General features: G+C 36.1%; 1 protein-coding gene across 21 annotated transcripts in view; it reads right to left on the minus strand.

Annotated features, from left to right (window-relative positions):
• Positions 1-25,883, minus strand: part of CEP128 (centrosomal protein 128) — a 605,049-nt gene that overhangs the window by 371,356 nt on the left and 207,810 nt on the right. The window lies entirely within an intron of this gene.

Here is a 25,883-nt window from a genome sequence, read left to right on the forward strand (position 1 = left end):
TTACAAGACTGCTAACAATTGATAAAGTATTACAAATCATAACATTTTTCAGGTAGCTACCAAGTGATTTTGATGTTTGATACTTGTTCTTCATTGTAAGGTAAGTAGAATTTGTAATAATACTTACTTATATATGTATAACCTACTTGTTTTTGGCTGGTGGGATGTGTTTAGAAATTTTTCCTGAAAAAATTATCCTAGAAATTTGAAAATTACTGCATCTCTATTCTTTCCTTGCTTCTTCAGTCTAACTCCACCTAACGTGTGTGTGTGTGTGTGTGTGAGAGAGAGAGAGAGAGAAAGAGGGAAAGGGAAGGAGGGAAAATTTGAAGGAAAAAAGATACAAATTGTTGCTATATTTTTCATAAATCATTTAATAATATTTGAACTATCTTATTCCCCAACATCATCATTCCAACCTAGCCACCCCTCACCTTTTTTTTCTTTAATGAGTGAAACTTAGCTGGTTATCTTTTCAATACTTTTTCTTTGAACTTTTAAAAACCAGCCTGGGCTTTTCCACAGGGAGGAGACTTCTTCAGGCAGATGATAAGTTTGATCAAATTATAAACAGTCAGGCTCCCCAGGCTCCCCTTCTGGATTCAAACTTCTAAGCAGAAGCCATTCCAAATGGGTATGCACTGAAGGCCCACCCAAGTCAGGTGGCATCACTTAAGGCCATAAAAAACTTCCAGAAAGATGAGCCTGTCCCAAATATGAGAGTCATTCACTTCCAAAGCCAAATTCAAAATCCACCTTGGAAGACTCTGCAAACTTCAGCCAATAGCTGCTAACGTCCTTCCAGTAAGATTTTGTACATCTTCATGTTTCAAACTGTTTCCACCTCTGCTTACTGAAAACAGAAGGAGGCACCTTTATAAACCTGGCTTAACTTCATGCTGCCACTCTAAGGAATTTAACTTACTTAAGAACTCAAACTCCAAAAACTCTCCAGGGAAGAAATTTTTCCATTTTACTAACTGGAATTAATACATTTCTGTCCTTTTCTCATGAGCTCCAAAACTTAGAATTTAAAAATCCTATCACATTTTACACCAAAGACAAACAAACAAGAAAGACATATTAACATTTTCCAAGTGTTTACATACCTTAGTCTAAGTCAATTTTTTTAAAAGCTTAATTCATTTATATACTCATTTTAACTTACATAGATAGACATTCAAATATTCCTTGTTTATCTAGAACTTTACATTTCCAAAGAGAACTGCAAAAGGTTTGTTATCACTATGGTATAAGCTTCAGAAGGCCAGGGACCCCATCTGTCATGATCACATTTTAACACTAACACAATTCTTGGCACATTTTAGGTGGTAAACATATGTTATTTAATGGATGAATAAACATCCCTTTATAATACCTGAATAACAACTGCAGTTTACAACTGGCCAACTCTGTTCATCACCTACATGAAAGTTTCCCAGATTTCTCCCACCTTTCTTAACCACTACATTTTCTCAAACACCAAGCTGTCTTTCTTTCTGAAAGAAACAATTATTATGATATAGTGATGTCGGAAAATAAATATTTATTTGGGGGTTTATGTCAAAGAGTTAATAACCCTTTCCTGTTTTCCAAAGACATCATTTTAGGCTTTTCCTTAGGGAAAAAATCCTCTGAATGGTTTTATTTTTGATAATTCAGATTTACAGTACCATTGTAAAGACAGCTTAGAATTCCCATATATCTTTCACCTAGCTTTCCCTAAAATTAACATCTTACATAACAATGGTAGGTTTATCAAAACAAAGATGTCAAAACTGTTACAAAACCATTAAACTACAGGCTTTATTCAACTTATCATATGGTCTTTATCCAAGACACTTCAGAGCATCTTATCTCTTTAGTCTCCTCTGATCTGGGGAAGTTTTTCAATCTTTTCTTCCTTTTACGATTTCAGTATTTTCGAAGAGAAAATACTTCAAGTATCTTCAAGACAGATATTTCATAGAACATCCTTAAATATGGGTTTTTCTGATGTCTTCTCATAATTAGACAGAGCTCATAAATATGGGAACAGAATATCCAAGAGGTTAAGTGCCCTTCTCAGAGCATCACGCTGTAGGGAACATGATAACATGACTCAGGACTAGCAAGGATAACCTTGATCACTTGTTTAGGACAGGGTGGTAGCTGCCAAATCTCCCTGCCGTAAAGTTAGTATTCTTTCCTTTTCAGACCCTGTTAGAAGCAAGTCATTAAGTCCAGCCCACAATCAAAGGGAGAAGAGTTAAGCTCCACTTCCCAGCGGGGGAATATCAAAGAATATGTGGAAATACATTAAAATCACTAAAGTAATATTCTGGTAGACAATTTGAGCTATGCAAGTATGCTTAAATTTCACCCACCAATTTAAGCTTAAAATCAGACCTAATGTAACATTACCAGTACGTTTTTGGCCCACAAAATGCAACCCAGATTCCTGGTATGTTAACTCACAGGCCAGTGCGCACTGCTAAGTAGAAAGTTGAACCCCTCTGCACTGTCCTCCAGATAACCTACCTGCACCAAAAACATTAATGCATAATGTAGAATTTATGTAAGACCATATCGGTGGATGGAGTACACTCGTCAAGTCTCCATCTAATCCTAATTCTCCTATTTTACTCATCAGGAACTCTCTTTTTCCCCAGTTCCCCTCCATCTTCCTTCAGCTTCATTGTTTGGTTTCTTTTCAGCTTCTGGATATTCCCAAATGGCTTCTAAATATCCCTCCCCAAGTTACACAGAGCAGTGTGCTCTATTCCAGTTCTCAACTTTGAACACTTATGGTAACTTACTGGTTACCATGTCCAACATCCCCACTTTTCTCACTCCATAAAGAAAAGTTACCAGGATCCAGGATCCCCTTACAGGGCAGCTGGCAAATAATTACTTTTCATTCTCATCACATCAGTTCAGTCACTCAGTCGATTCCAACTCTTTACTACCCCATGGACTGCAGCACACCAGGCTTCCCTGTCCATTACCAACTCCGGAGCTTGCTCAAACTCATGTCCATCGAGTTGGTGATGCCATCCAACCATCTCATCCTCTGTCATCCCCTTCTCCTCCTGCCTTCAATCTTTCCCAGCATCAGGGTCTTTTCCAATGAGGCAGTTCTTCATATCAGGTGGATTGGAGTTACAACTTCTACATCAGTGCTTTCAATGAATATTCAGGACTGATTTCCTTTAGGATTGACTGGTTTGATCTCCTTGCTGTCCAAGGGACTTTCAAGGGTCTCCTTCAATACCAAGTTCAAAAGCATCAATGCACTCAGCTTTCTTTATGGTCCAACTCTCACATCCATACATGACTACTGGAAAAACCATAGCTTTGTCTAGACGGTTTTAAAATGCTGTCTCTGCTTTTTAAGCCTCTGCTTTTTAATATGCTGTCTAGGTTGGTCATAGCTTTTCTTCCAAGGATCAAGTGTCTTTTAATTTCAAGGCTGCAGTCACCATCTGCAGCAATTTTGGAGCCCAAGAAAATAAAGTATGTCACTGTTTCCATTGTTTCCCATCTATTTGCCAACAAGTGATGGGATTGGATGCCATGATCTTAGTTTTTTGAATATTGAGTTTTAAGCCAGCTTTTTCACTCTCCTCTTTCACTTTCATCAAGAGGCTCTTTAGTTCCTCTTCACTTTCTGCTATAAGGGTGGTGTTATCTGCATATCTGAGGTTATTGATATTTCTCCGGGAAATCTTGATTCCAGCTTGTGTTTCATCCAGCCCAGCATTTCTCATGATGTACTCTGCATATAAGTTAAATAACCAAGGTGACAATTTACAGCCTTGACATACTCCTTTCCCAATTTGGAACCAGTCCATTGTTACACGTCCAGTTCTAACTGTTGGCTTCTTGACCTGCATACAGATTTCTCAGGAGGCAGGTCTGGTATTCCCATCTCTTGAAGAATTTCCCAGAGTTTGTTGTGCCATCAATGAAGCAGAAGTAGATGTTTTCTGGAACCCTCTTGCTTTTTTGATGATCCAGTGGATTTTGGCAGTTTGATCTCTGGTTTCTCTGCCTTTCCTAAAACCAGCTTGATTAGCTGGACATTCTCAATTCACATACTGTTGAAGCCTAGCTCGAAGAATTTTGAGCATTACTTTGCTAGCGTGTGAGATGAGTGCAATTGTGCAGTAGTTTGAGCATTCTCTGGCATTGCCTTTCTTTGGGATTGGAATGAAAACTGACCTTTTCCAGTCCTGTGGCCACTGCTGAGTTTTCCAAATTTGCTGGCATATTGAGTGTAGCACTTTCACAGCATCATCTTTTAGTATTTGAAATAGCTCAACTGGAATTCCATCACCTCCACTAGCTTTTGTTTGTAATGATGCTTCCTAAGGCCCACTTGACTTCGGACCCCAGGATGTCTGGCTCAAGCTGAACAATCACACCATCGTGGTTATCTGGGTTATTGAGATCTTTTCTGTGTATTTCTTCTGTGTATTCTTGCCACCTCTTCTTAATCTCTTTTGCTTCTGTTAGGTTCATACCATTTGTGCCCTTTATTGTGCCCATCTTTACATGAAATACTCCCTTGGTATTTCTAATTCTCTTGAAGAGATCTCTAGTCCTTCCCATTGTATAGTTTTCCTCTATTTCTTTCCACTGATCACTTAGAAAGGCTACATTCTCATACTAACAGATACTTAATTTTCGTATCTTATAATTAGTATAAATGTTAGTAATTTTACTTGATGTGAAAGGAATATCAATAAGTTGAACTTTAATCAAATTGTGTTTCCTAGTACATGGAATTATGCCCTCAGTCCAGTTGCTCAGTCATGTCCAACTCTTTGAGACCCCATGGACTGCAGCACATCAGGCCTCCCTGTTCATCACCAACTCCCGAAGCTTGCTCAAACTCATGTCCTTTGAGTCGGTGATGCCATCCAACCATCTCATCCTCTGTCGTCCCCTTTTCCTCCTGCCTTCAATCTTTCCCAGCACCAGGATCTTTTCCAATGAATCAGTTCTTCGCATCAGGTGGCAAAAGTATTGGAGCTTCAGCTTCAGCATCAGTCCTTCCAGTGAATATTCAGGACTGATTTCCTTTAGGATTATGCCCTAGAAAAACATAATTCTTCTGAAAGTCAACTATTTTGTTTTTAAATTTGAATTTCCATATATGAGCTGGTTGAATAAAAGAATCTCTAATTCTCTTGGATATCTAAGAATCTGCAATAATACTTCCTTTCCTCCTCACTTTTCAGTTAATTTTATCACTTTTCCAAAATAACATATGTTTCTATTGTAGCTCTACTTGATGTCTAAAACATCATCTAATGCCTTTCTTATTTCTCCTTTTATTCTAAGGCAGGGATCCCCAAACTCCAAGGTCTAATGGTTGATGAACTGAGGTGGAACTGATGTAATATTAATAGACATAAAGAGCACAATACATGCAATTGCTTCAATCATCACGAAACCATCCCCACTCCAACCCCAGTATGTGGAAAAATTTTCTTCCATGAAACTGGTCCCTGGTACCAAAAGGTTGGGGACTGCTGCTCTAAGGATATGTAAGTCTCAGAAAACTGAGGCAATGAGAACTTAAACTTTATTGTTTTCACTGGAGGAGCAAAAATGAGGTATTGAGAAGCAACCCAAAGAAAATTACTCTATTTAAACCATATTATTTAGAAATCTCGTTAACTTAAAACATTATTTCTGCTACCTATACAACATAAGCCAGTAAACAAGTAACACACAAGCAATATTCTAGCCCAAAACGCTGAACCTATTTTCTACATTTTCTACATTAGTTTAAAACGAAAGACCAAAAGAGGTCTAACTCTTAAGACCTAGTAAATAGATACATTAATGCACTTTAAATTTTGGAAACACAGGTAACAGTCAATGAGAAATACTTTAACATTAACTAAATCAAAATTACAAGTCATTTCTTTAAACCTTAGTGACAAACTTTAATTCATTTACTACCTTTTTTAAAAATGTAAGGCCACACTGGATTTCTTTTCCATTTGACTTAGATCAAGCAACTTAGAATTATATTGAAAACTGACCCAGTAAAAGTAGTTATAAAGAGGAAAAAAATTCACAAGCCAATGAATTTCTATTACTGTGTTATTTTGCCCTTTAAAACTTGTTTTTTTCTTAAAAGCAGTTTAGCTATAAAGCTATCATGTGCCCTGCTTCTGGATTCAGATTGTCTTTTACATATTTAAGATCACAGCAACAACAATGGACTTAATAGAGGGTCCCTAGAGCACATTTAAACCTTTAATAACAACTTTTCTTCTTTTCCTTAAGTGTGCCTATTTCCATTAAAAAGACTAACATAGTGAGTTTTGTACTAAAGTTCTTTAGAGGCTGATGCTTCTGAATTCTCACAGTTAAATATAATCAAAAAAAAAAAAAAAAAAAAAGGAGTCTTTCCTTTAAAAGAATAGGGGAAAAAGAAAATGTTTGCAGACATTTCATCTGACCAAAAAACTCCCACAACTTTGACAACAGGCATGTTTATCAAGAGGTTCTAAAAAATAACACACTCAAAAATGTAGAACAAATAAGGAACTAAAGGCCTTTTGTCTACTTTAAATGGACCAGCAAAGCCTGGGTAAGAATGATGGAGCTGGAATGAAATAAAGGTCACATGTTAATTACCCACACAGGCCACTGAAATTTCAAAAAAAAATTATGAGCATAAGCTATCCTGTCTCGCCCTAGTCACTCAGCAGTGCTACAATTGCATGCCACTGGTCACAAGAGCAAGAATATGCAGATGATAAACCAACAGTTTTCACTGGTAAGCCAACAGGACTATAGAAAAACAAGTCTGTGCTCATACTGAACAACAGGTCTATAATAGTATATTAAAGGTACAAACTTTTAAGTCATATTTTCTTTTTCTCCAGGAAAAATAAAAAATGAAAAAGTCATATTACTGAAAATTATAATAACAGTTGCTTTTAATATATATGTGTGTGTATTTATATACATATATATATATTTGTGTTTATATATATATATTTTTTTTTTTTTTTAAACCCTTATTTTTTAGAGTGGTTTTAAGTTCACAGTCAAATTAAGAGGAAGGTACATACAGTTCCCACATACCCTTAGTCCACATACAGGCATAACCTCCCCAATTATCGACATCTCCAACAAAATGGTACATTTGTTACAAGTAATGAACCTAAATTGATGCATCATAATAACCCAAAGTTCATGGGTTACATAAGGCTCACTTGCTGTCATACGTTCTATGGGTTTGGACAAATGTGTAATGACAAGTATGCATCATTATAGTGTCATAAACAGTAATTTCACTACCCTAAAAAAGTCCCCTGTGATCCACCTTATTCATCTCTCCCCTCTCTACCCCAACTTGATGCTACTTGCTATCTCCATATTTTTCCCCCCAGAAAGTTATTTAGTCAAAATCATTCAATCTGTGATCTTTTCAAACTAGCTTCTTTCACATAGTAATATGCCTTTAAGGTTCTTCTATATCTTTTCATGACTTCATAAGTCATTTACTTTTTATAATTGTTCATGTAAGTACAAAATAAAAATCAGGAAATATTTTAAACTTCATAATATAGTAATTGTGGTTGTTGTTTAGTCGCTAAGTCATGCCTGACTCTTTTGCAACCCCATGGACTATAGCCCATCAGGTTCCTTTGTTCATGGGATTTCCCAGGCAAGAATACCAGAGAAGGTTGCCATTTCCTTCTCCAGGGGATCTTCCTGACCCAGTGATTGAACTCACATTCCCTGCATTGGCAGGCAGATTATTTACCACTGAGCCACCATATTTTGATGCCAATTAGACCACATAAGCTATAAATTGAAGTTGTAAGTTGTTTATATTTATGTATTTTAAAAAATCAAAAGCTTTAGGGACATGTTATATTTCAGATCGAAGAAAAACATTATTAAGTACTCAGTATGTATAAAACACTATAATTGGAACCTGACTTGATGGAATTTTTTAAAAGACAAAAGTCTATTTCCAAAATTCTCTTCTGTAAACCTAAATCATAGCTCCAAAACTATCAAACATCAATAGAAAAATACATATTTTGAAAAGGAATATATATGCATAATACAGCAGGATTTTATTGCTCATAACTAGTACTACTCATTTAAATTAACATAGATTTTATTTCTATCAAGTTCTGTGAATTTCTAAATTTTGTTTTTTCCTAAATCAAGTAAGAGATTCCTCCCACATGAAAACTAGCTAAAGTCATGGAAAACTTTAGCCTTTAAGTTCATCCAGTTGGGGATAATCTGTGCCAACAAAAACCATAACAAAACAAACAAAAAAAAAAATTAAGTTTCTTTTCAAGGCAGAAAACAATACATTCATCTTCTAAATCCCTGAGCCAATATCTAACTCAAAGACAGCAGAGTGAATATTACTTAAATTGTTCAAAGAAATTTATTTTCAGCCGTAACCAAGGAACAAAAATTCTATACCAACATCTATGATTTTAAAACACTTAAATAAGTGAAAGTAGAACTGTGTGAGAGAAGTCCAAGGGAATCTGATACTGATCATTACCACTGTGACACCATATAGATTTGGGGGAAACCAAAGGGGAAGATTCTAAAACCCTGCTGCCAGCTGAACTACATGTATTTTCCATACTGAAGCAGTAAGCACATAGTGAGGACTCACAAGTTGCAGTCATTCCTGTTTTTCAAAGAGTAGAGTAATATCAAGTGGTTAAGCAAGATTTATCAGTAGTTAAGCACACTGCTATAACTTCTGACGGTAAGCAAAGTCTTAAATAATGTTCTTTAAAGATACCCGAGGTCTTGACAGCATAAAACTCAAAGCTTCTGTTTGAGAATGGCCTAGATGTCTTATCTTTTTTCTTCTTCTTTTTATCATATGGTGATTATGATTTCAGGAATCCAAAGAGCTTTCATAGGAACTACTGTGGTAGGACAGATGGGTACATATTATGGACCTATTTTCTCTGATGAATAAACAAACTCAATGCTTCCATTACATTCATATTTATGGAGTCTGTGACTGGTTAGGACGTCCTATGCCAAAGAAGTCAACCGAGGTCATGGGTTCAATCACCATGAGAGCCAATTCCCTTTGCTCTCTTGCATGGCCAGTGTCTTTACCCTAAACTTCAGCCCAAGGCCACATGGAAGACTAAGTAGGCCACAGACCATGGATGAATCAGTGAAAATCCACTACCATGACTATAAAAATAATTCAAAAGTAAAACCCCTATTGACTAGTGTCAGGATTTCACTCTTCAGACATTATTAAATTTGCCAATCTGCAAAACAAAACCTTAATCATTGCCTACAAAGTTGGTATGCTGAAAAGACATACAAGTCTTTTGACTTCTTTAATTCAAAAGCAACAACGGTAATGAGTATTACCCTCCTAAATGCCATTGCTTTTACTGGAATGGATTTTATTTTTATGCAACCTTTTACTTAATAAAAATCTTGCAAGTAAAGTTAAATGTGAGCCCAACAAGTGTACTTTCCAGGATTTCCTTCAAATTCAAAAAGCAACCACTCTTAGTGGAGGGTCTGTTTTTATCTGAGTAGTTCCCTCTCAAAAAAGAGACACATAGTTTTATTAGAAATCCCAGAGCAATATGATACTTTGTTTGACTTTCTAAATGCAGGCCCCTGGAGTTAGAAATATTGACAAACAGAAGATCATAAATAATTATGGAAATTTAATTTGGAATTTCTCAAGTTTTAGGTGTATTTGCGCAGAATGCTCTATAAATATACAATATCCTTCACTGTTCATAGTTAGAAGATATTATTTTATCCCTTTGAATTGCAGGGATGGGGGGTTGTTTTGTTTTGTTTTTTACTTTTCTAATCAAAATAAAACAGTACCAAACCTATGAATAAGCCTACTAGCAAAGTCATCTTTGTTTGCACAATATTACTATGCACTCAGTAGCTGCCCAATAAATATTAATTGATAACGATGGAAAAGGGCTTTATAAACAGATGGTCTAGTATAAATTTGCTGAAAATGTGAATAAAAACATTCCACTCTTCAAGAAAAGCATAAAGTAGAAATTAAACAAGTCCTGCACTCAGAAAACCTCAGTCTATTGTCAGACAGCTGTTCAGTCAACAAGAACACAAACATTTTTCATCATCATCATAGCATTAATAGCATTAAATGTCTATTTGCATATGGTCCCTACACAGATTTAAATTAGCAGCATTTGTCATAATTTGCAGAGATAATATTGATGAGAAAAAATAAGCACACATAAAAAAATGTGATTAAACATTACTTTGAGAGCTAGTCATATGTAGTATGAACATAAAACATGTGTCAGACTTAAATGCAACTCATAGAAGCAATATGGGTAGTTATTTATAAATAAATAAGAGAATATGAGATAATATACAAGAACACCTAAGCAGATGTGTAAAGAACAGGTGAAACAAAGAATGAGGCAGAGGCCATAGTGGCCCTAATAGAATTAGTGACTATTCAATAACCTAGAGAGCAAACAATTAGGAAAGAAGAAACAAAAAATTATATGAGGACTTACTTCAACAAGGGTACGACCAAGGAAACTATAAGCACAGTGAACAACCCAGAAGGACATCCCGAAAAACATACATAATTCAAAACCACTTGAATAATAAGAAGATGTAAGTTAGTACATATTGGAGAAATTTGGAGAAAAATAGTTGAAACAGGGAAGTGAAAGAGGATGGAAAGTATAAGTATGTAATAAATAATAGCCTTAGGTATTATTTTTTAATAAAGCAAAAAGCCTAACAAGACATAAGCATTAATTATCTAGAAATAAGACTGTAAGAATTTTAGGACAACTTACACCTACACATCATCTCACAGAACCGCTCCCTTCAAAAGAATCCAAAGGCCTTAAGCGGCATGCTAACAGTTGACACATTACCTATTCTCTGATGTGGAATACATTTCTAATGTTCAACTTTCATCTTATCAATATTAAATAGTATATTAAATAATAGGTTCCTGAAAAATAGTATCAAAATGAAACTAACTTTATTCTGGTTAGTTATTAATCTCAGTATTTCCCTATATAAAAAAGATAACATGGCTGGTAGAGACTTGTCTCTGATATCTACCATTCATGCAGGAAATTTGCTCTGTGAATGGAAACTCAAGTACTGAGTAAATATAAGGTCAAAAGAGACAACATCCAAGATCTCTTTCAACTTCTGTAAGAAGTTTAAGTTCAGTTCAGTCACTCAGTCGGGTCCGACTCTTTGTGACCCCATGAATCACGGCACGCCAGGCCTCCCTGTCCATCACCAACTCCCAGAGTTCACTCAAACTCACGTCCATCGAGTCGGTGATGCCATCCAACCATCTCATCCTCTGTCATCCCCTTCTCCTCCTGCCTTCAATCTTTCCCAGCATCAGGGCCTTTTCCAATGAGGCAGTTCTTCATATCAGGTGCCCAAAGTATTGGAGTTTCAGCTTCAGTATCAGTCCTTCCAATGAATATTCAGGACTGATTTCCTTTAGGATTGACTGGTTTGATCTCCTTGCTGTCCAAGGGACTTTCAAGGGTCTTCTTCAATACCAAGTTCAAAAGCATCAACGTGCTCAGCTTTCTTTATGGTTCAACTCTCACATCCATACATGACCACTGGAAAAACCATAGCCTTGACTAGACGGACCTTTGTTGGCAAAGTAATGTTTCTGCTTTTCAATATGCTATCTAGGTTATTCATAACTTTCCTTCCAAGGAGTAAGCGTCTTTTAATTTCATGGCTGCCATCACCATCTGCAGTGATTTTGGAGCCCCAAAAAATAAAGTCTGACACTGTTTCCACTGTTTCCCCATCTATTTCCCATGAAGTAATGGGACCAGAAGCCATGATCTTAGTTTTCTGAATGTTGAGCTTTATTTAGGACAACTTTTTCACTCTCCTCTTTCACTTTCATCAAGAGACTTTTTAGTTCCTCTTCACTTTCTGCCATAAGGGTGATGTCATCTGCTTATCTGAGGTGATTGATATTTCTCCTGGCAATCTTGATTCCAGCTTGTGCTTCTTCCAGCCCAGCGTTTCTCATGATGTACTCTACATATAAGTTAAATAAGCAGGGTGACAATATACATCCTTAGGGGAAAAAAAAAACATTTCCTACAGGCAGAATATTTAAAGTGTTTTGGTGTCATCTGAAAGGATCAATGCCTAATAAAAAAGACCTTAGGTTAAATAAGAGAGTGGGTGGACATGGGAGGAAAGGAGAGAAATCAAGAGAAAGACTAACGAAGACTAAGGAACACTGTATGTCTGGGACCTGCACGTTTCCAGCTATGCCAAATAGCGTTCAACCAACTCTGAAAGACAAACCCCATAATAACCAATCATCCTTTTCCATCTATTTCCTTTCTTTCAGCATGTTGACATTAATGGATTTTTCACAACCTTACAGAAAAGTGTTTAATCTTGCAAAAAAAAAGAGTAATCCACAGGTAATGAACATAAAAGACAGAAGAAAATAATTAGCATGGCATAAAATGATAAGACAAAGAGCAATGTTTTGAATCAACAGTATAGTGGGTCTGAATTTAAATAAGGATTTCAGCCACAGATTGGTAAAGTGCTTCTTACACAGCAATAAGCAATAGAGTAGAATCATATTCATAAAAGATCTGCCTAAAATGATTTGAAAATGCACAGTCTCAGTAAAAATGCCATCTCTTTCACTCAAATTTTCCCAAAGGGCAGAGAAAGGGTAACTATTTCCCCTACGGGCTACTCTGGAGTCTTGGCAAAGCTGAAATAACACACCAAATTACACTCATTGTTAACATTTCTACTTTCCCAACTGAACTGGGAGCCCAAAAGCACAATAGATCATTTTAAGAGCCTTTAAATCCCTAGTCCACAGCACAGCACCTGGCACGTGGTAGGTCCGTGAGGGTACTGGCCAAATGAATATTTCATAATGAATAGCTTATAACATTCATTCATTCAAGAGACACTTACTGGGCCTATGGCAGGCACTGTTTTAGGCACTGGAGATATAGCAATGAGTACGACAGACCAAGTGCCTGCCTTCTGCTCAAGGGAGAGACGACAGACAGATGGCAAACAAGGAAAAGTATTATAAAGAAAAAAATACAGCCAGATAAGGAGCTCAGGAGGGAAAACGGGGATATATTATGTAGGCTAATTAATAAGGCTTTTCTGAAGTAGAGCTGTGAATGACAAGATGGTGCATGCAATGCAACTGCTTTCCAAGTTGAAAATCCCTGGCTCTGGGGATGGAAAGTACAAATGTCCAGAAGCGAAGGGTGCCTGGCCTATCCTTGGAAAAGTAAGGCCAGGGTAACTGCCCTAGATTAAGTAATTAGGCAAAGTAGAAGAACAATAGAACACCAGGGTAAGATGGCAGGCAGGGACCACATCAGAGGGTCCTTGTAGGCTGAAGACTTTAGACTTCATCCTGAACAAGATAAGGAAAGCACTGAGGGTTTTGAAGAAAGAAGTAACATTACCTGATTCTATGGGGAAAAGATTGCAAGGAGGTTAAGAAGGGAAGCAAGAAGGTTACTCCACTACCCCAAGCAGGAAACAATAGTGCCCACAAGATCAAGATAATAAGTCAGGGTAGAAGTGATAGACGGGTGAGTTGTTAGCAATTAAGACAATATTTTCAAGACAGAGTTGACAAAATTTAATAATGAACTGGATATAAAGAATGGGAGGAATGGAGAAGGCAAGGCCATAAAAGATACACACAAAAAAGTTATAAAATTATTTTACTATCAAGATGAATAGCCATATTTTTCAAAAGAAATAAATCATATGAGGTACTCTTAGGATGAGCCACACAAAAAGGTAAGGTTTAGCACCTTCTCTACAAGTTCACGAGTCAGAAGGGGAAGGACCAGGAAATGGGGCTCCAGAGACCAAGTCTGCCCAGGCTTTCCAGTTCTGAATCACAGCATCACTCCAACTTGATCCCCATCCAAGATGGATACAGGACAGCAAGCCTTCACGTTCTCAACCTCAGATAATAAACATGAAATGGCGCAGCTTTTTCTCACTGCCATATGAAGCCTATCAAAGAACTACATAAGAAGGTAATAGCTGCAAATACTATTCTAACATGACCATAATACGGACAAGGATATGTTAGAAAAACCTAAGCAGTTTCTCATTTCTTGGGCAATAAATAAAACTACAGATGTAGTATTAAAAAAGAAAGAAAAAAGGATTCAGGGTACTGAACAGAAATGTAAATTCACTAGAAATGCAATGAGTCATGATGGAGCTATAAAAAATGCTTTTCTACTAACAAGTAAAGAAAACAAACAAGATTAACCAAATGAAAAACAAACAACATTAGAATATCAGTGGAAAATGAATATAACTGGGGTGAGAAGACAACAGGGTGCAAAGGCAGTGATTACTAAGGAGAAGAAAATAATCATTAGGAAATAGTGTTTTAGAGACTGTATCTTTGGGATACTTCTGTATAGCTTAGAAATATGAAACCTGGAAATGGCGCAAGACTATATGATCCCAGAGAAATAAATTCTCATTTCAAATTGTAGTCTCTAATTGTTTTACTATACATAAAAAGATTTTTCCTTAGTGGGAGGGAAAGAGAGAGAAAGAAAGGAAATATTACTCTGAATAGAAAGTATGAAAGAAACTAACAAAAAGGCATAGAAACGACAGTTTTAGTGTTAAATATAACAGATGTCTTAATATGTACTACTCCATATGTCATATTTTATTTTTCAATAGTAGAAAGCAACACTGTTTCAAATTTAGGTTTCAAATAGCAGTAGTTAAATAATTAGATTTTTTTCCAGTTGCAATATTTGTGCCAAGTGCACTTTTCAGGAGCCATAAGAGATGAGGAATGTGTATATACTATAATCATTTTTCAGCAAAGTTTAGCAACTTTAATAAACAATGCCTGCAGTGTCACAATTAATGGTTCAATACTGACGACTAGTGGCCAAAAACATGTAGTAATGCCATTACTAGGAATCCTATGATTTTTATCATCTAAATTTGAAACATTTGATGAAACTTATGTGAGAAACCTTAAAAGAACTTCCCTTAAAAACTTCTTGACAATTGCATAAGAAAAAATTGTATCTGAAAAGTCTCTTAAAAAACCTTTTCTGTCCATTATTTGCAATATCCACTAACCCAAGCCAATAAGCATCTGCTATTGACCCCTAATGGGAACAACTCGGTAAAGTGTCAGTTTATCCACATCCACACAGCTGAATTAACGTAGTTTCAAAAACCCATAATTATTTCAACAGGTCCTACTTTTATATTTCATGAATCTGTGTAGTGATAAGTATTATCTAACTTTGTTAGACACAAAGAAGAAATCCAACTATTCTAAATTTTCAACGTATTAATACTCTGAAAAGCAGTAACCTACTATATCAAAATAGCCATTTTCAAACATTGAAATATTTAAAACTTAATCGTGATTGTCTGAATTCTTGAAGAATATTTATGGGATTCGGGTTAAATCATTTAAATGGTTATATATTATACTTCAAAAAAGTTAAAACTTGTAAGACAAGAGGGCATAATAACTTGTATAGAAATACAGATCATTAACACAAATGGACCATATCACTAGTGATTTAATGCCACTATTTTATTATGTTATGTTTTCACTTTTAGGTTTCATTTTCAGGAGTCATTAAGTCAGAAAAACAATATGGAATTTCTAAAAAATGAAAATCACTCAAAAAGTAAAGGACTGTTTTTAAAAGATACATTAATGCCTGGTTTTATTACAGGTTACAAGACACTGCTTATCTATTAATATATCCTGACAATTAAAGCGTGTGGTTTTTTTTTTCTGATCAAGAAAAAAAGTTAAACTTTGCAGATGTGTACTTTCTTCCTTGCAAGAATAAGAGCCACAGAATAATACAAAAATGTATCCAGACCTTGGAAAGAAACTTTCTATCAAGAATGTTATATGCAGCTAAATGGTTATTTACATTTGAAAGCAGTCATTTTTCAACAACTATTCACAGAATATCTGTTGTATGATAAACACTGTACTATGTGCCCCAAAAATGATGGGCAGAAGGGCATGATGGGCAAAGTTCCTACCAATGGAGGAAGAACTAAAATCACATAAGTAGTTATGCCATATAGAGGGGAAGACATACAATAACACAGGTTAAACAAATCACAACTATAGGTGACGTGTGGTAATAGTAAAAGGGCTGCCCAGTTGACAGTAGGGGTAAAGAACCCGCCTGTCAATGCAGGAAACTTAAGAGGTGCAGGTTCAACCCCTGGGTTGGGAATATCCCGTGGAGAAGGAAATAGCAACCCACTCCAGTATTCTTGCCTAGAGAATCCCACGGATAGAGGAGCCTTGTGGGCTACAGTCCATGTGGTCACAAAGAATCAGACACAACTAAAGTGACTTCACAAGTTAATATTAAAAAATAAAGTCATATGACATAATAAGGAACAACGGGGGAGAAAAGGGCTATTTTACAAAAGGGGGCAGGAAAGTTCTCTCTGAAGAGGTGGTAATTAAACCTGAAGGATGAAAAAGAGTAAGTTAGGCTGAGAATCAGAAGAAAAACATTCCAATAAGATAAGGAGAGGAAATCACTATGGCTGGAATTCCTTAGAAAAATTTGTAGGGTCACTCGTGTACATTTAAACACAAACACAAATAGAAAAAAAAAAAATTTAATGGAAAATGTTTAATTTTTTTACTCATAAAATACAAAAAAAAATGATAATGGTACTAGGCTAAATGGGAAGTTTCAACAAATTTCAAAGAAATTAAAAATAAATACTAAAAAGTGTTAAAAAAAAAAAAAAAGCATACATATATATTTCAAAATTCCAAAAGGCACTCCTAAGTCTTGAATTATTGAAGAAATCATAATAGAAATTATAAAATTTAGAAGGAAACTATCATAAAATAATAGTATGTCAAAACATAGGGTAATTTGTTCATAAATTTATAGCATTAATTTTTAAAAATAGGCAAGTCAATTAATTAACTTGCAAGTGTGAAAAACAGAACATCAATCCTAAAAATGAAAAATCAGAAAATAAAAGTTAAAACCAGAAGTGGGTAAATTAATAAACGAAGCTAGTCAAAATGAAAACTAATAAAATAATTATATCTAGTAAGACTAATAAAGAAAAAGAGAACAAAAACTAAACAATATTAAAAGAATATAGCTTCAGAACAATCTTGAAAAAAAATACAGCAAGGCTATGATTGCTTCTTCAAATTAATATCAAAACATAACAAAATGGATAACTTACACAATTTGGAATAATCACAAAACTGAATTTAAAAAATTAAGTTTATATAAACCAAAAAACACAGACATTTAAAACCTTAGCCATCAAAAAGACAGCAGATATCAGTGATTATGTGAGTGAATTTTAACAAACAGTCAAGAAACAGACAATCCTCTTAAAAAGATAGAGCCAGGGGATAGAAAAAGAAAGAACCTACCTACCTTGCTTTCAAAACCAAAAAGAGTAATGCAAAGAGAATTATCAGTTAACTCAATCATAAATGTAAATATAAACATACTAAAGAAAAAACTAGGAAATTAACTCAGCAATGTATAAAAAAATAATATATTATGGCCAAATGAAGTTCTAGGAATGCAGAGAGAGCCCAGCATCAATTGATAAAAGTCAATTCCATTTAAATAAAAGAGAGGACTTTCCAGGGGACAGAGTGGATAAGAATCTGCCTGACAATGCAGGGGACATGGTTCCATCCCTGATCCGGGAAGATCCCCCAAGCCTCAGCTACTAAGCCAATGCACCACAACTACTAAGCCTCCTCCTCCTCCTCCTCCTAAGTCGCTTCAGTCGTGTCCGCCTCTGTGCGACCCCATAGATGGCAGCCCACAGGCTCCCCCGTCCCTGGGATTCTCCAGGCAAGAACACTGGAGTGGGTTGCCATTTCCTTCTCCAATGCAGGAAAGTGAAAAGTGCAAGTGAAGTCACTGAGTTTTGTCCAACTCTTCGCGACCCCATGGACTGCAGCGCACCAGGCTCCTCCGTCCATGGGATTTTCCAGGCAAGAGTGCTGGAGTGGGGTGCCACTGCTACTAACTCCTAGTGAGCTGCAACTGCTGAGGCCCGCGCGCCTAGGGCCTGTGCTCTGCAACCAGAGGGACCACTGCAATAAGCAGCCCACGCTCTGCAATTAGAAAGCAGCTGCACACAGCGGCACAGGCAGAGTGCAACCAAAAAAAAATATTTTATAAGTTCCACAATCCTCATTCATGGTTTTTTAAAAAATCAACCTCTCTTGGCAACCTACAAATAGAAGCCAATGTTCTTTATCTGATAAAGGACAGCAGTCAAAACCAGGCACAAACACCTTCCATCAGGTTGACACTCTAGAAGCATTTCTATAAATATCAGAATAAAACAAGGATTCTTACTATCTTTGCTTATATTCAACATTGCATTTGAGTTTCTAGTCAATTCAAAAATATCACAAGGGAAGAAATTAAATTGCCTTTAACTTCAAATGATATGATTAACTACCAGACCACCTTACCTGTCTCCCGAGAAAGCTGTATGCAAGACAAGAAGCAACAGTTAGAACTGGACATAGAACAACAGACTGGTTCAAAGTTGAGAAAGGAGTACATCAAGGCTGTATATTGTCACTCTGCTTTAACTTGTGTTCACAGTACATCATGTGAAATGCTGGGCTGGATGACTCACAAGGTTGCCAGTAGAAATATCAACCAACCTCAAATATGCAATAATACAATTCTAATGGCAGAAAGCAAAGAGGAACTGAAGAGCTTCTTGATGAGCGTGAAAGAGGAGATTGAAAAAGCTGGCTTGAAACTCAACATCCAGAAAACTAAGATCATGGAATCTGGTCCCATTGCTGCTGATGCTGCTAAGTTGCTTCAGTTGTGTCCGACTCTGTGCGACCCCACAGATGGCAGCCCACCAGGCTCCCCCGGCCCAGGGATTCTCCAGGCAAGAACACTGGAGTGGGTTGCCATTTCCTTCTCCAATGCCTGAAAGTGAAAAGTGAAAGTGAAGTTGCTCAGTCATGTCTGACTCTCAGTGACCCCATGGACTGCAGCCTTCCAGGCTCCTCCGTCCATGGGATTTTCCAGGCAAGAGTACTGGAGTAGGATGCCATTGCCTTCTCTATCTGGTCCCATTACTTCATGGCAAATGGATGGGGGAAAAGTGGAAACAGTGACAGATTTGATTTTCTTGGGCTCCAAATCACTGTTGATAGTGACAGCAGCCATAAAATTAAGACACTTGCTCCTTGGAAGGAAAGCTATGACAAACCTAGATGGCTAATTAAAATGCAGAGACATCACTTTGCCAACCAATGTCCATCCAGTCAAAACTATGGTTTTTCCAGTAGTCATTTATGGATGTGAGAGTTGGACCATAAAGAAGGTTGAGAGCTAAATAATTAATGCTTTTGAATTGTGGTGCTGGAGAAGATTCTTGAGAGTCCCATGGATAGCAATTAGATCAAACCAGTCTGTCCTAAAGGAAATCAATCCTAAATGTTCACTGGAAGGACTGATACTGAAGCTGAAGCTCCAATACTTTAGCCACCTAATGCAAAGAGCCGACTCATTGGAAAAGACCCTGATGCTGGGAAAGATTGAGGGCAGGAAGAGAAGAGGGCAACAGAGACTAAGATGGTTGGATGGCATCACTAACTCAATGCACATAAATTTGAGCAAACTCTGGGAGATACTGAGGGACAGGAAAGCCTGGCGTGCTACAGTTCATGGGGTCACAAAGAGTTGGACATGACTTAGTGACTGAACAGCAACATGATTAGCTATACAATAGACAGGATGTCATTAAAGCTATTAACAAATTATATGAACTAATAAGATCATTTAACAAAATTATTGGATATCAGAGCCAGATATAAAACAACTGCATCCCTTTATGCTACAAAATATCAATTAGAGATGCAATGAAAGAAAATATTACAATAGAAAGAAAAACCATAAGGTACTAAGAAGTAAGTCTAAGATGTACATGATCATTATAGAGCCAATTATAAATATTATTGAAGAACATCAGAAAACACCTCTTCAAACTAATCTACAATTTAGTACAATTAAATCAAAATACCAGCAAGATTATTCGCAGAACTTGACAAGAGATTTTCATTATCATCCACTGAAATATAATGAAAGCTCTAAAAAATGGAGACAACACATTATCAGGAATAATTCAGGGATAGACAAACAGAACAAACCATATAGAACTCAGACAGATATCACAGGACACTATATAGCAGAAGTGGCATTTAAACCAGAAGGAAAAGAAGAAATTATTCAACAAGGATGCTGAGGCAACTCATTAGTCATACAAGAAATAACTTAAGATTCCTTCCTTCTGCCATTAAAAAAGTGAAATTCCTGATAGAAAATGCAAGTAATTTGGGATTGACATGTACACATGATATTTAAAATGGATCATCAAAAAGGACTTACTGTACAGTCCAGTATTTTTAAATGAGCAAAATTTATACACAGGCTATTTGCACAGGCACAAATGAAAACTACCAGCAAATATGTGAAAAGATACTGAAATTCACTAACAGGAAATAGAAATAAACACGAAACTGAGTTAACATTTTATACTCATCAACTTGGCAAAAATTAAAAACATTTATAACCATTACTGACAGTAGGAATGTGGAGGAAAGGGGGCACTCTCAGCTATTTTGCTGATAAAAAAGTGAAGACTTAGAAAATAATGGAAAAATAAATCTGGTAATCTCTATTATAATAAAAGATCTGTCCATGGCAAAAAAATATTAAGTTGGAACCACATCAGCTATTTGGAGGAATTTCCAGAGTACTGATGAGAGAAAAAAGGAAGGTGAAGAAACGTAGATATATGTAATCCTAGTTTACTAACATAAAAACATTAAAAAAAAACCAAAAACCCAAAAACCTCTGTATATGCAAATGTATATATATTTTATAAATATATATATATATATATCTGTCCAGCATAATTAAGAGCACAAAAAGAAAAAAAATAATATATCCCAGGCTGTTTACACTATTATTTTTATTTTAGTGAGTAGGGGTAGTAATTGATAGTGAAAAACAGAGGGAAAGAAATAGGAAAAAAATGACCTGAGCAATAAAGCTGCATTAAAAAAAAAATCACGTAAGAATTTATGATATGAAGTTATGCATTTATTCCTATTAAATATAAAAATACTTTTTATACTAAATACAAAGTTTAAAAACAAAGAACCACATGAGAAATAAAACCTGTTAAACAATGTATCAAAATAATACATTAGTATGGTCACTACTTAATGCAGTCAACAAATATTTATTAAGAGCATACTATGTTAAAAGCTAGAAATAAAAAATTTTCAAAACAAGTACAATTAAAAGAGATAATACATCAAGAAATGGTAATTAACAGGAATAATCTGAGACTAAAAACTTTACCTCACATAATATATATTACCGGAAACTGAACAGAGAGAGGAAAACAGCCATCAGTGCAGAAGGAGGAGAAAAAGAGTCAATGGCATTAAGAATAATGAATATAAAATATATATATATATAATATAATGAATATAAAAATATAAAAGAATAAAAATTGTGGCTCAAAGTAAGGCCTAAATTTCTTCTACACACAATTTCGCCCCCCCGAAGCACAAACACTAGAGTGTAAGTTTTCAAATTTTACCTTGCAACACACATTCTCCTACAGAGCAGTACATGTGTAGCTGTGCCGGTGTGACACTCTGGGCTTCAGCCCTTTGTCAGTCTGGGGCCCTGGGTGGTGTCACCCTACCTGTGTCATTGTCTATTAAACTCTACCTCATCACCTAGGTCTGACAAAGTACTGAATTCTAGAGATCATATCCCAAGGATTGCAAAAATCAGATGCGTTCTCTGAGTTTTTCTTGTGCTTTCCACAGAACTTGTCTTTTATTTTTGAACTCTCATTTACTTATAATTTCCACTGGTCTTTCTTAACACCCAGGGAGGCTACTGGGGATGGTCAACATGAGGGTGATTTAATGGGCACTTATTTAGAAGGGATCTAATAATATCGGGGGAATTGAAGCTTGTACTATGAAAAAATGTGAAAATGTAGGGGAACCTACAAAAAAAGAGAGCACTGGTTATGAAAACAAGAGGGTAAAGAAAATGGCCACGCAAAAGTTTTGAAATTCAGCCTTGGAAAGGTAAGTGAATAGAGTCCAAAATTTAGCAGCCTCAGAAGGGCTTCCACATCTCCAAATCAAACAGCACAGTCTCTAAAGGAAGAGCAGAAAAAAGGCTTAATGAGGCCATGTTAGAACATTTGCTGGACTAGGATCTCCTCTGAACTGGCTCAGAAGTCTCAAGGGAGATGGTAAAGCTATTAAGAGGACATTAGGAAGACATTCTTGGCTTCAGTGGAAGCTTCTCCTTTAATGAGTCCAAACTAAATACATTAATAAACAGTACCCAAGGCTTTTCTTAGTTGAAGTACCATATTACTCAGCATCTCTGGAGCCACAGTGACATTTCTGGGAAGGAATGAATAGCTATTTTTTCATTGGATTTTTCACAATTGATACAGATGCTAAAAGATGAAGGAAAATACTGGGGGGGAAATCTATCAATTCATTTTTCTGTATATGGTTTCATTTTATTGAAGAGACTCACAAAATCTGGTTTTCTATCAGAGCACAGACTGAAAGCCACTGAGCCGAGCTCCCACACTACACTGAATTCCTCACTTAGTCTTCACTATCTTCTATTAAGATTCCATGCCCTGCCTGCAAAATGGGTTTCTCCATGAAACACTTTTAAATCTTAAGAAACCTGGTTCACTTTAGGTTATATGCAAGTATGGAATATTCCTGGGAGGGGGGGGGGGGGCGCAGATCAGGGAACTAGCATTTTAATATGCTACCAAATGCTCTGAAAAAACATATACAAATATCTATCTCATGTTTTTCATTTTATGTAATTCAACTGAAGATGAATAAGTAATATTCAATTTATAAAAAATAGCTAGTTAAAAAAAAAAAAAGGTCAGGAATTCCCAAGATATCCAGAGTCAAGTTAAAAATCTTATGTATGATTTTATGCAAATTTTGTACCTGCAAAAGAGTTCTGATTTGGGCTTACAGTCTAAATACTTCTTTGATGTTCCTAGCACCACCATTCTTACCTATGCCACTAAACTTAACTATCAGTTACTTTACTATCAAGTGTCTGACCAAAAGGAATCTGTAATATGACAAATGTACTATAATGTTAAACACTTTATTGTTTGTACAATGGTTCAACAAGGAAAAGCTGATGGTTACAAGCTTAACTAAATTTGAATTCTGTTAGTAAAAGTTCAGACAACAACCATTCAAAATTTAAAAGAGCTATATGAATAGTCTGGGGAAACTAGAGAGCTACTTGCAAAAAAAAATGAAATTAGAACATTCTCAACACCATTTAAAAAATAAACTCAAAATGGATTAAAGATCTAATCCTAGGAACAGATACTTTAAAACTCCTAGACAGAAACACAGGTGGTACACTCTTTGACACAAAAAGCAGCAATATCTTTTTGGATTCGACTCCCTATGGTAATGGAAATAAAAACAAAATTAAACAAATGAGAGCTAATTAAACTTAAAATCTTTTGCACAACAAAGGAAACCATAAATTAAATGAAAAGACAACCTATGGAATTGGAGAAAATTTTTGCAAATGATGTAACTGACAAGGGTTTAATTTCCAAAATATACAAACCACTCACACTGCTCAAAATAAAATAAAAATAAAAAACAACCTTATCAAAAAATGGACAGAAGATCTAAATAGACATTTCTCCAAAGAAAACATACAGATGACCTACAGACACATGAAATGATGCTCAACATGACTATTTATTAGAGAAATGCAGATCGAAACTACAATGAGGTATCACTTCACACCACTCAGAATGGCCATCATCAGAAAGTCTAAGAATAATAAAGGCTGGAGAGAATGTGGAAAAAAGGGAACCCTCCCACACTGTTAACCAGAATATAAAGCCACCATGGAGAACAGTATGGAAGTTCCTTAAAAAACTAGAAGTAGAGTTACCATATGGTCTGTCAATGCCACTCTTGGGCATATATCTGGAAAAGAAGGAAACTTTTTAATTTGAAAAGATACACACACCCCAATGTTCATAGTAGCACTATTTACAGCAGCCAACACATGGAAGCAACCTAAATGTCCATCAATAAAGAAATACGTAAACAAGATGTTGTGCATATAAACAATGGAATATTCAGTTCAGTCTCTCAGTCGTGTCTGACTCTTTGCAACCCCATGAATCGCAGCACTCCAGGCCTCCCTGTCCATCACCAACTCCAGGAGTTCACTCAAACTCACGTCCATCAAGTCAGTGATGCCATCCAGCCATCTCATCCTCTGTCATCCCCTTCTCCTGCACCCAATCTTTCCCAACATCAGGGTCTTTTCAAATGAGTCAGCTCTTCGCATGAGGTGGCCAAAGTACTGGAGTTTCAGCTTTAGCATCATTCCTTCCAAAGAACACCCAGGACTGATCTCCTTTAGAATGGACTGGTTGGATCTCCTTGCAGTCCAAGGGACTCTCAAGAGTCTTCTCCAACACCACAGTTCAAAAGCATCAATTCTTCGGTGCTCAGCCTTCTTCACAGACCAACTCTCACATCCATACATGACCACCGGAAAAACCATAGCCTTGACTAAATGAACCTTTGTTGGCAAAGTAATGTCTCTGCTTTTCAATATGCTATCTAGGTTGGTAATAACTTTCCTTCCAAGGAGTAAGCATCTTTTAATTTCACAGCTGCAGTCACCATCTGCAGTGATTTTGGAGCCCAAAAAAATAAAGTCTGACACTGTTTCCCCATCTATTTCCCTGAAGTGATGGGACCAGATGCCATGATCTTCGTTTTCTGAATCAACTTGAGCTTTAAGCCCACTTTTTCACTCTCCGCTTTCACTGTCATCAAGAGGCTCTTTAGTTCCTCTTCACTTTCTGCCATAAGGGTGGTGTCATCTGCATATCTGAGGTTATTGATATTTCTCCTGGCAATCTTGATTCCAGCTTGTGCTTCTTCCAGCCCAGCGTTTCTCATTATGTACTCTGCTTATAAGTTAAATAAGCAGGGTGACAATATACAGCCTTGACGTTCTCCTTTTCCTATTTATAACCAGTCTGTTGTTCCACGTCCATAAAAAAGAATGAAATAATGCCATTTACAGCAACATGGATGGAACTGGAGAACTAAGCCAAAGACAAATATCATATGATATCACTTATATGTGGAATCTAAAAAAACAATTACAAATGAACTTACTTACAAAACAGAAATAGACTCAGAAACATGGTTACCAAAGGGAAAAGTTGGTGGGGAGGGATAAATTAGGAGTTTGGGATGAACGGATATATACTACTATAAACAAAGGGATGAACAATAAGGTCCTACTATATAGCACAGGGAACTGTTTTCAACATCTTATAATAACCTACAAAGGAAAAGAATCTGAAAAAAAAAAACTATATGTATATATAACATAATAACAATCGCTTTGCTGTACACCAGAAACTAACACAGCAATGTAAATCAACTATACTTGACTTTAAAACATACAAATATTTTTAAAAGCTATATGAAAAGAAAATTATTGCACAACTAATGAAACATTCATCTCTCCAGGAGACATCAACTGAGCTATGAGAACAATGTTGTCTGAAATGTGACATGTGAGGTCTGAAGGCCAGAGAAGGCCCTTACCAAGTTAAGAATATCTGACATTCGTGTGCAGTAGCACATGAGCAGCTGAGGCTCACCAAAGCAAGTGAATTCC

The sequence above is a fragment of the Bubalus kerabau genome, chromosome 10 (genome assembly GCF_029407905.1).
Source record: "Bubalus kerabau isolate K-KA32 ecotype Philippines breed swamp buffalo chromosome 10, PCC_UOA_SB_1v2, whole genome shotgun sequence".
Lineage (NCBI taxonomy): Eukaryota > Metazoa > Chordata > Mammalia > Artiodactyla > Bovidae > Bubalus > Bubalus kerabau.